Here is a 12,962-nt window from a genome sequence, read left to right on the forward strand (position 1 = left end):
AGGGGTGCGTTGTATATTTTGTGGAGTGTTGTTCTAGACAGAATGATTTCTGAGAATGCTTTTTCAACTGTCACCGGAGTGTAGGGAAGAAACCGCATATACATACACACACACACACACACACACACACACACACACACACACACACACACACACACACACATATTTTTTTCATGGAAAGTTCCTGCAACCCAACAATTATGTCCTCGGCTATTTTTAAAATAGTGACTTGCCAGTGCTTTGGCATCTTGTGGTCAATGAATATCGATAGAAGTTTATCACCTGTTATTTAAGTATGCCATCATATGTACAGCATATTGACAGTATACATACTAAAGAGTCAAATATTACAATTAGAAGAGCCTACACATTCAATATAATGATACATACATCTTTAATGCTGACAGCTTCCTGCAGTATTATACATAAGCATTGGCTCCATGTGTAAAGTAAGACCAGGTAGGAGGCAGCAGTATAGATCCATGATAAAAATTACCAAGAGTAGTCCCAGCATTTCCTATACAAGATTTCAAACCATATTACCAGCTGGATCTAATGATACAGATTTATAAGCAAAAGGAAGCCCATTAATATTTGCCATTCTCTTTCACCTGGTTTAGGGTCTGTGACTAATACTGTTATTTTATACATTTATTTACTTGTGAAACTTATAATAAATACATCAGAAAGAGTAACAGACTACAATATTTAAAGCCAGAAAGTGTCCCATAGGGTCTGAGAAACAAATAATATCAGCTGTTATGTGCAACAACTATAATATAGGGTGAACATATTTATAAAATCCATCTAACATCATGAAAATGTAGCAAAGTATGATGTAATGGTTACTGTATTACTAAGAGATGCAATGGCATTTGGTTATACAGTTATCTAAATAAAGAATATTCTTTAAAAAAATAACAATTTCATGAATTTCCCCAGTTCCTCAGACTGTATTTATTTTAAATGGTAAAGGGTATATGGACATGTCATAATAAACACTCATTCATTTATTTTCCAATACCATCTTCTTCTTATTCAAGGTCATAGGGTAAGCCAGAAGCTATCTTGGCAGCAGGTGTAAGCCAGAAACAATCCTGAAGTTAATGTCCCTCTACTAGAGGATGCATAGACAGTCAAACACACACACACACACACACACACACACGCACGCACACACACACACACACATACACACACACGCACGCACACACACACACACACACACACACACACACACACACACACACACACACACACACACACACACACATGCATACACACACACAAAATGTTTAACTGAGACTCCATCTGCCTGAGTTGGTAGTATCTGAGGTAGATATAAAAGATCCCACAGCATTTATCAAAAAGAGTAGGGGGTGCTTTATAGGGACTGGGATGGGCATAATAGTTAAGGTGTTTACTTTACAGGCATACAGCACAGGGTTTTATTCTCACTTGGGATACTTGGCTAGGTTTTAAAAAGCCCAGTGAGGTAATTAGCCTAGTAATCACCTATAAATGTAAGCACATAAAATGGCAACTATTTCCAATTAATACAGTTTTCAATTGGAGCTATTTAAGAGAACCCCCCCCCAAAAAAAAAATGATGTACATTTTTAAATAAGTTTAATAACACTGATATTTTGCAAGAAATCTAAATGGATTGAAAACCAGTTTATTATTTATCTACATATTTGGAGTCAAGCTACTTAACATGTTAATATAATACTGTTCAGGAAGTTTAACTTGTTCAATTCCCACCATCCCTTAATGTTGGTATAAATTAAAATTGTTAAAAAGAAAAAAAAAAAAATATATATATATACTACATGAAAATATTACTACAATTTGTTTTCTTTTCTAATAATGTACCTGTGCCATTTGTTAAAATGTGATAGCTTAATAAATATGTTTTAAAAAGATAGATAACATGTTAATCTAGCTGAGTAATAGCATAAAGGAAGGCACTAAAACAGAAGAAAAGTTCAACTCTTCATTGTAGGCAGCATAGGATATAAGCTTTCTCATTATTTTTCTCTGCTTTCTATTTCTGTAGAGTTTCTGTGGAGTTTGATACAAAGTTGTGATTACATTCCTTTTTTTTTTTTTTTGTGGCTGACAACACTAAAATGATGAAACTCTGAAAATGGAATGTTAACACAAAACAAAATGGGGGATTAGGATGATCCGTTTTACTTAGATTTAATGGACTTTATTGGAAGCTTTACATCAGAACATGATTATACAGTTTACAAAGAACAGTTTTTGCTCTGTAGTAGAGTGTATTTAGACATAGCAAAGTTACTGGTTAGCACATTCTGTGAAGATTATATCACATTATACCATGATCCCCCCAAAACGTGCACGCTGATTGGCCAGCGTGCCCGTTGTAAATCGAGTTATACTAATGGAAAAAGGTCCGGTCGCCCGGACTTTTTTCCATTAGTATAACTCTTTTTTTTTAAACACTGTCTCGCTATGTTAAACCCATTTAACATAGCGAGGCAGTGTTTAAAAAAAAAGCAACGGAGAAAGCAAGATCTCCGTTGCTTTTTAGCTCGCTATGTTAAATGAGTTTAACATAGCGAGACAGTTTAAAATAAGCAACGGAGATGTCCGCTTATTTTAAAACTGTCTCGCTATGTTAAACTCATTTAACATAGCGAGACATAAAAGCAACGGAGATCTTGCTTTCTCCGTTGCTTTTGCTCAACTCTGATGTACTGCGCAGGCGCGCAGTACATCAGAACTGCCGCGGATGCCAAGACATCTGCGGAAGGGCAGTAAACAGGCATTATACTATGCCATTATTTAAGAAAAGTAATAGTTTCTTTTCTTAAATAATGTCATGATAATAGCAATAACCACTTCTGGGTGGGTAATGCTAAATTTACCCACGGTTGGCTTTGTTTGGTGCCTCGGGCCTCGGGACCAAACCACGCCAACCGTGGGTAAATTTAGCATTACCCACACCCAGGCGTGGGTTATTGCTATACTATTTCACGATGACTCGCGTGGTTTCAGTATACAAAGTGGAGCAACAATGCACTTCAGTACAAGAAACACTGCCATTCCTGCATAGATCACAGCTGCAAGGATATGAAGATTTACACAAAGACAAACTAATATTATTTGTTTCTCACACATTTCATATCTTTATATTTGATCAGTAAAATATGGCTAAACTCTGTGGTTTAATAACAATAGACATGAATAATTACCGCTAACAACTAATGGCCATATATGTTTGTTTTAATCAGATGCAGATTTCTTGACATGATTTTTTTTTTCTTCTTGTTTCCAAGCAGTGACATGTAGATACTTTCATAGTAGTTGTATTTATTTCATCACCAGTTATAAATAATTATGGGTAAGCACACACGGCAAGTGTATTTTCACAAATGTTACTTTGATCTAGTATTTCTGTTTTTGCCTAAGACAAAGGTTCTTGGCAGTCATTACTAGGAATACCAGTATAACATATCCTTAACATACACTCTGTCTCCTTGTGGTCTAACCAGATTTGCACATAAATGTATAAATCACAACTACAGTCACGTTTCTTGCTGCTGACCCCACTCTGACTGTTTGGAAGGAATGCAAGCAGCATTTGTACCACATAAAAGCAGCACTGATAGACATAGTAATCCTCCATCTGTTTTCAGTAAAGAATTGAGAGTGCTTTGAAAGGAGGCAAAATGAGTAGCAGACTTCCCAATGGATTTAATTACTTTTTGGACTGATGCTGACTTATTTATATGTATACAGAGAAAGGCACATCACTCAGTAAATGTATCCTGTACATTTCATTTATTGTATATTTGGTAATATTGACTTGTTGCTTAGCCTATTGACTAGATATTCATATGATGACTGCTCCAGAAACTTATGTTTTCCAATAAGCCTGACGTGATATTTTTCGCGGTGTGCTACAGCAGGCTACATGTAAAATAAAACAATGATATTAAATGCAGAAAAAGTCACTTGTTAATTTCAACTGTGGTATTGCTGTATCATTACATAATACGTCACTTGTATATCTACTGCCCTGCAAAGTTTTTGTTTTAACACTGACATTTTAGAATTGCTCATTTTGCTGATTAATATGAATAACTACTTGAACAAAAGGCTACTCCAGAAGTTAAAAAGTCTGCAGTGTTGATACTTTGTCCCTTATAACTTTGGCAAACTGAAAAATCCAGGAGCAATTCTGCTAACTTTGAGCATCCCAAATTTATCTGAGCAAGTCTAATAGATGTAAAAGATAAAACAGTGAATCAAATATTGGGGGGGGGGGTTGGGGTATGCCAACTAGCCGGTGGTAGTCTACTGCTCCCTTCTATCACCTGCACATTGTCTAGGGGTTACAGCTTGGTTTCAGCAAATAAAAGCTATTGACTGTGTATGATTCACAGATGACAGATCTGACATTTGTGGTAGTTGTTGACGACAAGAGTCTTTTGTAGAATTTAGCTGTTAAATCCCCGGCATAGCCATTTGGTGGTATTCAGATTTTAAGTGGATACTTGCTACATCTGATTTTATTTGACAGCGCATTCCTTTTAGACAGCTATTTATACACCATATTTAGTCACCAGAAGAAATCATACAGAAGGCCTTAATGAATAAGGAGTAAAAACTGGAGCAAAGCACAAAGTGTAGCAGAAGACAGTACTAAATACTATGAAAAAGCACAAAATTAATTTAGCAATACATGTCACCAATGATTTCTTTCTGCATTAAATCAGTTTAGAGATTTGCTAAGATATTTTTTTTTCTGTAAAGTGCAGTGCAGGTCTTTACATTTGATGCAGAAAAATCAGAGGTACCATTATTCATTCTGGTTAGTCATTCTAGTTACATTGTTTGTGGTAAAAAATGTACTATGAACATGGTTATTATCACTTTACTGTTCATATTTTATATATATATATATATATATATATATATATATATATATATATATATATATATAATTCAGCTCAACTCAAGCAGCTTTGAAAAGGCAGCCTAGCCTGTCTGCTGCAGGTCTAATTTACATCAAGTTACTAAGTGTCACATAAGGACTCGACTGCTTGCACTGAGGAAGACGTCTGCTTCCCTAATGTCACACAGAGACTGCAGCAATTACATTGACGGTGAGCACTGGATAAGGCGAGCTGGTATTCTCATTTACTGATTCTTTGCTCATTTCTTAGCAATGTTCAAGGGAAGGGAAAAACTTAAGCATAAAAACAGCAACTCCATGTGGATACTTTGACTGAATGATATCCTGTCTCAAAAATAGATTAACATAACACCAAACAAAAGAGTTACACACTGGATTGCCAATGACTGGGGGGAAGGGGGGGGTACCTTATAAGTTGGATAGGTCCCAGAGAAAAATGACTACAGGGCAAGAAGGCTGCAAGAGGATTTCAAGTGCTGTTCCTGCAGAAAGTTTTTTCTATTGATGTATGTTATGAAATAAAAGGAAGAGACTCTTGTTTTGTCTGACCACTTGATAAAAAGAATCTCTGCAAATAATCTTCGTCAAGGGCAAGGGAATTTATCTTTCTTCTTCTGCAAGGGAAAAGCACATTTAAATAAAAACTCGGCAGTTTAGATTTGTGCTGCTTATCACAATGTTTTGATTTTAAAAAAGGGAAAAAAATTGTTGTTTTGTCTGGTTTTTATTTGATACAAAAATGTTTCAACAAAGAATCTTCATTAAGGAATTTGTTTATTCTTCGGCAAACTGAGATCATGTTTGAAAATAATACTGTCAAGATAACTATTTCTGCCACTGCAGAATATGACAGACTGCAAATATCATAGGTTCATAGGTTCATAGGTTTATACTAGGCTATCTGCCCTAAGGCATTTATAAGCCTAGCCCAAATTATTGTGGCTTACGCCACCCCTTATATGAAAAAATACTGTGCCCATTAGTTTGTTGTGCCTCTGTCCAGCAGTGACCCAGAGATGATTCCCGGGGTAAACCTACGATCTCCCATCCACAGGTCTAGATTTCTCTTGAACAGAGTCAGCGAGGTGCTCTGCCTCACATGGACCGGGATTTTATTCCACAGCATAGGGAGTCTCTGAGTGATAAATCTATCCCTCCAGCACGTCCTATTTATATCCGTGCTAAGGTTTAAGTCACTTGCTCTAGTGGTTTTGGTGGATTTGGAATTTTGAGGTGGAGCATGTCCATTAATTCCGGGTTGGACATGGCCTTGTATGTCAGGCACATGTCACCTCTGAGCAGACGGTATGCGACTGAATAGAGCTGGAGTTTCTTCAATCTGGCAGCATATGACAGATTTTGGAGTCCCTTTATCCTTTTGGTGAGGAACTTTTGGGGTCTCTCCAATTGCTGCAGATGTCGGGTGAGATACATCCCGAATGGGGCATTGTACTCGATCATTGGTCTGATAAGTGAAGAGTACAGGGGAACAATGACCTCACTAGATCTGGATGTGAATCCCTTCATGATCAGGTGGGCAATGTAGAAGGTCTTTCTAACCACTTTAGCAATGTGAGTGTCAAAAGAAAGGCCACTGTCAACCTGGGTCCCCAGGTCCCTGATAACCTCTTCTGTGCTTAGTGGATTGCCACCTATATGGTAGCTTGGGGTTACCTTGTTTTTCCCGAAGGGTATGACTATACATTTTTGGCGTTTAACTTCAGGCCATGGCTCTGGCACCAGCTATCTGTTTCTGTGAGTCCCTTCTGAAGGATATCCGTGTCCGATGCACTTTCCACTATGGCCCAGTTTGCAGTCATCTGCAAACTTTGTCAGCCAAAGTCCTCCCATGTTGGCCTGTACTTCTGAGAAGTAGATGCCAAACAATATGGGGCCAAGGACCGAGCCCTGTGGGACACCACTTGTGACCGGCTTGGAGTCTGACACAGCACCAGCAACTCTAACCCTGTGGGTTCTGTCCTTAAGCCAGTTTGCAACCCATCTTGTGACATATGGGTTTACATTTAAGCTGGTAAGTTTTTCTACAATACCCGAGTGGGGTATTGTGTCGAAAGCCTTTGCAAGGTCAAGGTAGGCTGTATGGACTGCCTTTCCCTCATCAATGGCCTTGGTGACTATTTCGAAGAAGTCGACCAAGTTCAAAAGGCATGATCTTCCCTTGACAAAGCCAAACTGGGTCGGGTCCAATGTCTGCAAGTCCCCTATATCTTTGTTTATGAGCTCCATTATGATCCTCTCCATAGCTTTGCAGACTAGACTTGTTAAGCTTATGGGGCGGTAATTACCAGGGTCCGTAGAGCCGCCACCTTTGTGGAGTGGGACCACAGTTGCCGTACGCCACTCCTTGGGCACGTATCCTGTGGTAAGGCTGAGATTAAACAGCTGCCTTATGTGCGGGTTTAATTCCTGATTTAGCTCGTGTAGCACACAGCCGGGGACACCATCCGGTCCCATTGATGCTGTGTTTTTAGCTTTAGAGAGAGCAGCTTTCACCTGCGCATTTGAGATGTCCGGGAGGCTACACTCGGCTGGGATAGTTATCTCTCCTTTAGGGGAGAGGGTGAAGTTTGCACTGAACCTGTCTGCCAGTATGTTGGCAATGTCTGTGGGTTCAGTGATTTTTGTATCATTTTGGACTAATTCTGAGCATATCTGTGAGTTTCCACCCAGGTTCCTAACATAGCTGAAAAAGGCCTTATGATTGTCCTTTGAATCCATGGCAATTTTTCTCTCAAAATTGGCCTTAGTTGATTTTATGAGTGCTCATATTTTTTACTAATAATGATCAGGGGTGACTTCCCTTTTATGGATTTTGTTCTATCATGTAATAGCTTTCTCCTCTTATTGTAAAGTTTGTTAATGGCTGGGGTCCACCAGACTGGACGTTTGCCCTTTGTGGAAAGAGTCTTGGTTTTATTTGGGATTGCCTGATCCATGCAGTCCTGGAGGTGTTCATAGAAGGCATTTGTAAGGGCTTCCAGCTTGGGTTGTGGTTTCCTCTGACTCAGGGGCCTTGAAGGATACCACACCAGTCTTGAGTAGTGTGAAGTTTGCTTTAGAGAAGTTCTTCACTATGGTCTTTTTGTTTGGGGTGGGGCGGGATGTGGATTTCCAGTGAGATTAGTTTATGATCAGATCTCACCAATGAGGGATATACTTCGGTGTGGAGCATTTTGTCCCCATGTTTGTGACAATGAGATCTAGTATATTTTCTCCTCTCGTGGGAACAGTGACTAGCTGTTCCATGGCATTTGAATTTATGAACTCCAGGAACCGTTGGGCTAGAAAGTTAGGGCTTGAGTAATGTTCCCAGTCTATATTCGGGTAGTTGAAGTCACCCAATATGATGGTGTTTGGAGATACATTTATACCCTCCAGTGTCTTCAGGAAGGCTGTGTGGGGTTCCTGAGTTTGAGAGGGTGGCCTGTAGCATGCTACAATTTGTAGAGCAGTTTTGCCTATTGTTAGTTGCACCTGGATGGTTTCCGAAGCTTCATACGTTGCCACCAACCTGGAGGTGTGTGTATCCTTTATGAATATGGCTACACCCTCCTTTTGTGGAGTGGTCCGGGTTTTGGGGCCGGAACGCATGATATGAGGTAAAACCTAATAGTGCCGGGGTGCTCTCAGGAGCCTTGAACCAGATTTCAGTTACAGCACAGACATCGATGTTCTCCATACTGAGAAGGGCCTCGAGTGCGTGCATTTTGAGATTTAGACTTCTGGCATTGAGCAGCATTACCCTCAATTTCTTCCCATTTTTGTTTTCTAGGGTGGTAGGTTTAGATTTTGAGCCTTCCCTATATAAGGCACTATGGGGTGGCAAGAGCCTTAGCCAATATCCGGAATCCCAGGGTGACAGGTGCAAGCCGTCCCTTAAGCAGCGTGGCTTGTCAAGCATGTCATCCCAGGCAGACAGACACTGGATCCCCTTTGAATGACACCAGACATTAAGCCAATTGTTAAAGCTGATCATCTTGTCTCTATATTGTGGCATCATTCTTGGTGAAGGAAGGATACTGCTCAGGGTTAGGGTCATACCTGCCTGGGCTACATAATCAGAGAGCTCCTCTATGTCTCTTTTCATGCAGTCCAGGGAGGTGCGTCTCAGGTCGCTCACACCAGCATGGACAATGACTGTGTCATATTTGTACTTGCTGTGCAGTGACCAGTGCTTGTGTTATGTGGCGGATTCTAGCGCCCGATAGGCAGCTTACTGTGACCCTCTCCTTGTTCAGCCTGGTGAGTGGGACGTCAGTGTGTCTGACTATGGAGTCACCTATGACAAGTATGTTTGGTGTTGTATTTGGCCTTAAGGGCTGTGACTGCTTTGCACACTGCTTTTGTGGTTTATGTGTTGCTTGTGGGGTGTCTTGAGGTAGCAGTTGTTTGGGTGTCTGCTTTGGAGGCCTCTGCTGTTTAGGTAAATTTTTACTCAGAGCCTCAGTATGTCTTTGTGTGTTCATGTGTTTGATTCAGTGGAGTGGTAGCATTATGTGAGGCTGGTTTTGTGGTGTGTGTAGTTGCCTTCTCCTCCTGTCTGGTCTTGCCAGTCCTGAGTTGAGAGAGCTCAGCCTCCAGTTTGGCTAAATAGCTGCATCTCTCGCAAGTATTTGTGTTATGTGGGAGGAGGAGAGGGTTGTCTGTGTACATGAGGCAGTTATAACATTGCCTCAAGATTCCCAGATTCACCAGCTGGACCGGAGAGGAGATTGACAACTGACCTTTGGACATGCTAGAATAATATTGGGAAATCCTTAATTGAAAACAAGGGCCAGTGGGGAGTGAGGGTGTAGTGCTTTTAATTTTTAGTGCTGACTTATATAATTGCTTTAGTGAGCAAGTGCCAGGTAACTTGAGAACAATGTGATACAAGTAACTAAATGCAAAAACGACAAACAGTAACTTTCTTTCAAGTGAAACAAGGAAATAAGTACAGTAAGCAATGCAGATATCACTAGTGATCCACAGAAGCGCTAAGAAGTTGCGTATTAGGTGAATTAGCTTCCAGGGAAATAACAAGCAAACAAACAACAAGTATATAAACAAAGCTAGATTCAGTAGGCCTGGATCTAGTCTATGCTAGAGCAAACAAGGTGAACCAATTTCAGTAAGATACAGTTCAAATATTCAGGCACTATAAACCTTTAACCAGAAAATTCCCAGCTCAGAAGGGCAGAGTCCAGCCTCTTCTCCCACAAGAGTGCAGACCACGAACCTTCTTAATGTAAAATAACTGGCCTGAAGCCCAAGTGCCTAAACCAGAACTAATACACTTGGACACTGGGCTCTCAATCAGCAGTTCCCAACTTAGAAGGATGAAAGCTACCTGTCCTGCCACCACAGTGCTTGCCACAAACCTTCCTAATGTAAAACAACTGGTCTGAAGCCCAAGTGCTTAATCCAAAAGACTTGAATGACAGCTACACTTTAATCAAGTTACAACCAAGCAGTAATAAATACCATTGAATACTTTAGAGAATGTCTGGATTAGTGCTCAAGTTACACAAATAAAGCTAGATCCAGCAGGCCCGAATCCAGTCTATGCTACAGCAAACAAGCTTGGAGATCAGTAGTTTGGGGCCTACTTCATCAGTCTCCACAGGGCTAACATTACAAACCAACCTCAATGGCATATTCTTATTCAATGGTAAGTATTGTTCTGGTTTGATGTTTTTGTGACGGAATCTACAGAAGTTACTTGCCCTACTTAAACATCACTTTATATGAGAATTTACTAATGAATTCAAATAAACCTGTTGCTTTCTAATCTAGGTGTATCTGCAGCTACTAGTCATATGCTGAATGGTTCTTAAACATGAATTTGTGTATTTGGGCAGCTTGCTTCTGGGGATTACTCCATATTGATCTTCTCAGTATCTTTCAGCTTCTAGTTCCTCATAATTTACTTACAGATGTTTTACTTATAAATATACAGAAAGATAGTGCACCTGAGCTAAGGGTGGCACAGATACACAGCAGTTAGTGTTATTACCTCACAGCAAGAGGTTCGCTGGTTCGATTCTCAGCCAGGGTGCCGTCTGTGCAGAGTCTGCATGTCCTCCCTATATTTATGTTGGTTTCCTCTAGGTGCTCCATTTTCCTCCCACATTCCAATGATATGCAGTAGGTGGGATGCACACTCTAATTTGGCCATAGGTCTGTGTGAGTGTGGGGTGTGGAAGAACTACCATGGTAGTGCTATCCACTTTGTGATGTAAACCTTGGCTCTAGATGATTGTCACTGATAAAGTGACACCCCACCCCCATGTGCAAAAATGGGGAAAAGGGTGTTATGAATAGATGGAGTGGGCCTGGGCTAGGGTCACTCCTCCTATCATGTTAACCTTTACAGGCAATAAACTCTCATCAAAATAACTCAAATGTTCTTTAATTTATAAGACTTCTGATAATTCTAATTTTGATTAATCATGTCTGCTACAAAAATGTGTGCTTCAGACAATATTTGTAAACTAGTTTAATAGCTATCTGCTTCATCATGCACAATTTAGTCATGTAAAATCACAATCTCCAGACCTTATATGGTGAAGAGAAGTGTGCCATAGAAATTCAAACTTGGCCACTTATTACTTGCACATTTTTCCACATTTATTAAAATGGCATATCTCAATAGTTATAGTTAAGAATTACAATGAATGACATAATCTATCACATGGCAAAAATGGTAAACAAATTGTAATATACTATTACAACAATTAAAAAGAGTAACAGATATATAAAATTAGCACTGTTGTATAAGTAAACCTAGCATAACAACTGGCTATCTTCCAAAGCTTAAAGGGAACCTTCCACACATCCAAACAGTTATTCATCTTAAGTTGAGCTGTAGAAAAAGAGTAGAGGCGTTCAGAGTTTTCATGGCAACTTAGAGATGTTAAATGCTTGAAAATATCAATGCTAGGAAATTAAAATGAGAAGTCCACCCCTGCCAACAAAAACATACAAAGAAAAAGTGTGATGGAGGGGGGAGTGGCTACTGCAGCAGTCATCATTTGAACATTTACTATTACGGTAGGTTCACACACATGGTTGTACTGTGTTCATCACAGATTACTGCTGCAGTAGCCTTAGCTATATGGGTAGATTATCATAGCTTAGACTGACTGGGAGGAGGAAAGATGGGGGTCCAGGAACTTCTGGCAAATGGTCTTAGCAAAGCCTGCCCTAGACCAAGAAGAGGAATCTAGTTTGCAGTGCTTTGTAAAGGTGTGAACAGAGGAGCAAGTTGCAACTTCTGGAATATGTATAGAATCCAAACTTTTCCGAACAAGCCACAGAAGAAGCCAAGGCCCTTTTAGAATGAGAGATTCACCACAATGATTTTTTTAAGAGTATTTCTGAATATTCAGAATGACCCGTATGGAAAGGTTGTAAGATTATGCTATAACATTTCTGTCTGGAATCTATTTCCCATGCCTTCTTGCATTCAGTCCTGGATCACAATTTTGCCAAATGATTATAGTCACCGGAGACAAAAATATCTTGCTGAGGTGTTCTCGACAGATGGATCAGTTCCTGGAAGAACCCTGATTCAGTTTCCATTCATGAGGTTCTTTCCTCGTCCTGTTCAGCTTGTCTGCCTCAAACATTTTACTCTGACAGTATGTAAGTGGCCTGTACAATGAGATTGTGCTGAAAAGCTGTATCCCAGGCTAACATTGGCTAGTCAGCAACTTGGTTAGGATTGGGTTCCATGCTGTTTATTTGTGAACCACATCACCATGATGTTGTACGTAAACACTTGTAATGGTCCTAGGAACCACAGATGATTGAGATTGTTGAGAGTATGCATAAGTGCAAACATCTCTTAAATTATATTTATGTGTTTTGGTCTGGTGTTTCTTTTCCGAAGACTCTGTACTTTTATCTCCATAGACACTGATCCCCAAGCAAAGTCTGAGGCAGATGTTGTTACAGACTGGGCTAGAACTGGAAGGGAAGATGGGAGACCTGGATTCTAATAAAACTG

The 12,962-nt window shown here is 39.9% G+C and overlaps 1 protein-coding gene across 3 annotated transcripts in view; it reads right to left on the minus strand.

The window, feature by feature from the left end:
• Positions 1-12,962, minus strand: part of COL12A1 (collagen type XII alpha 1 chain) — a 589,904-nt gene that overhangs the window by 28,481 nt on the left and 548,461 nt on the right. The window lies entirely within an intron of this gene.

This window comes from Protopterus annectens, chromosome 1.part0 (assembly GCF_019279795.1).
Source record: "Protopterus annectens isolate FY-2018-M chromosome 1.part0, PAN1.0, whole genome shotgun sequence".
Taxonomy (NCBI): domain Eukaryota; kingdom Metazoa; phylum Chordata; order Ceratodontiformes; family Protopteridae; genus Protopterus; species Protopterus annectens.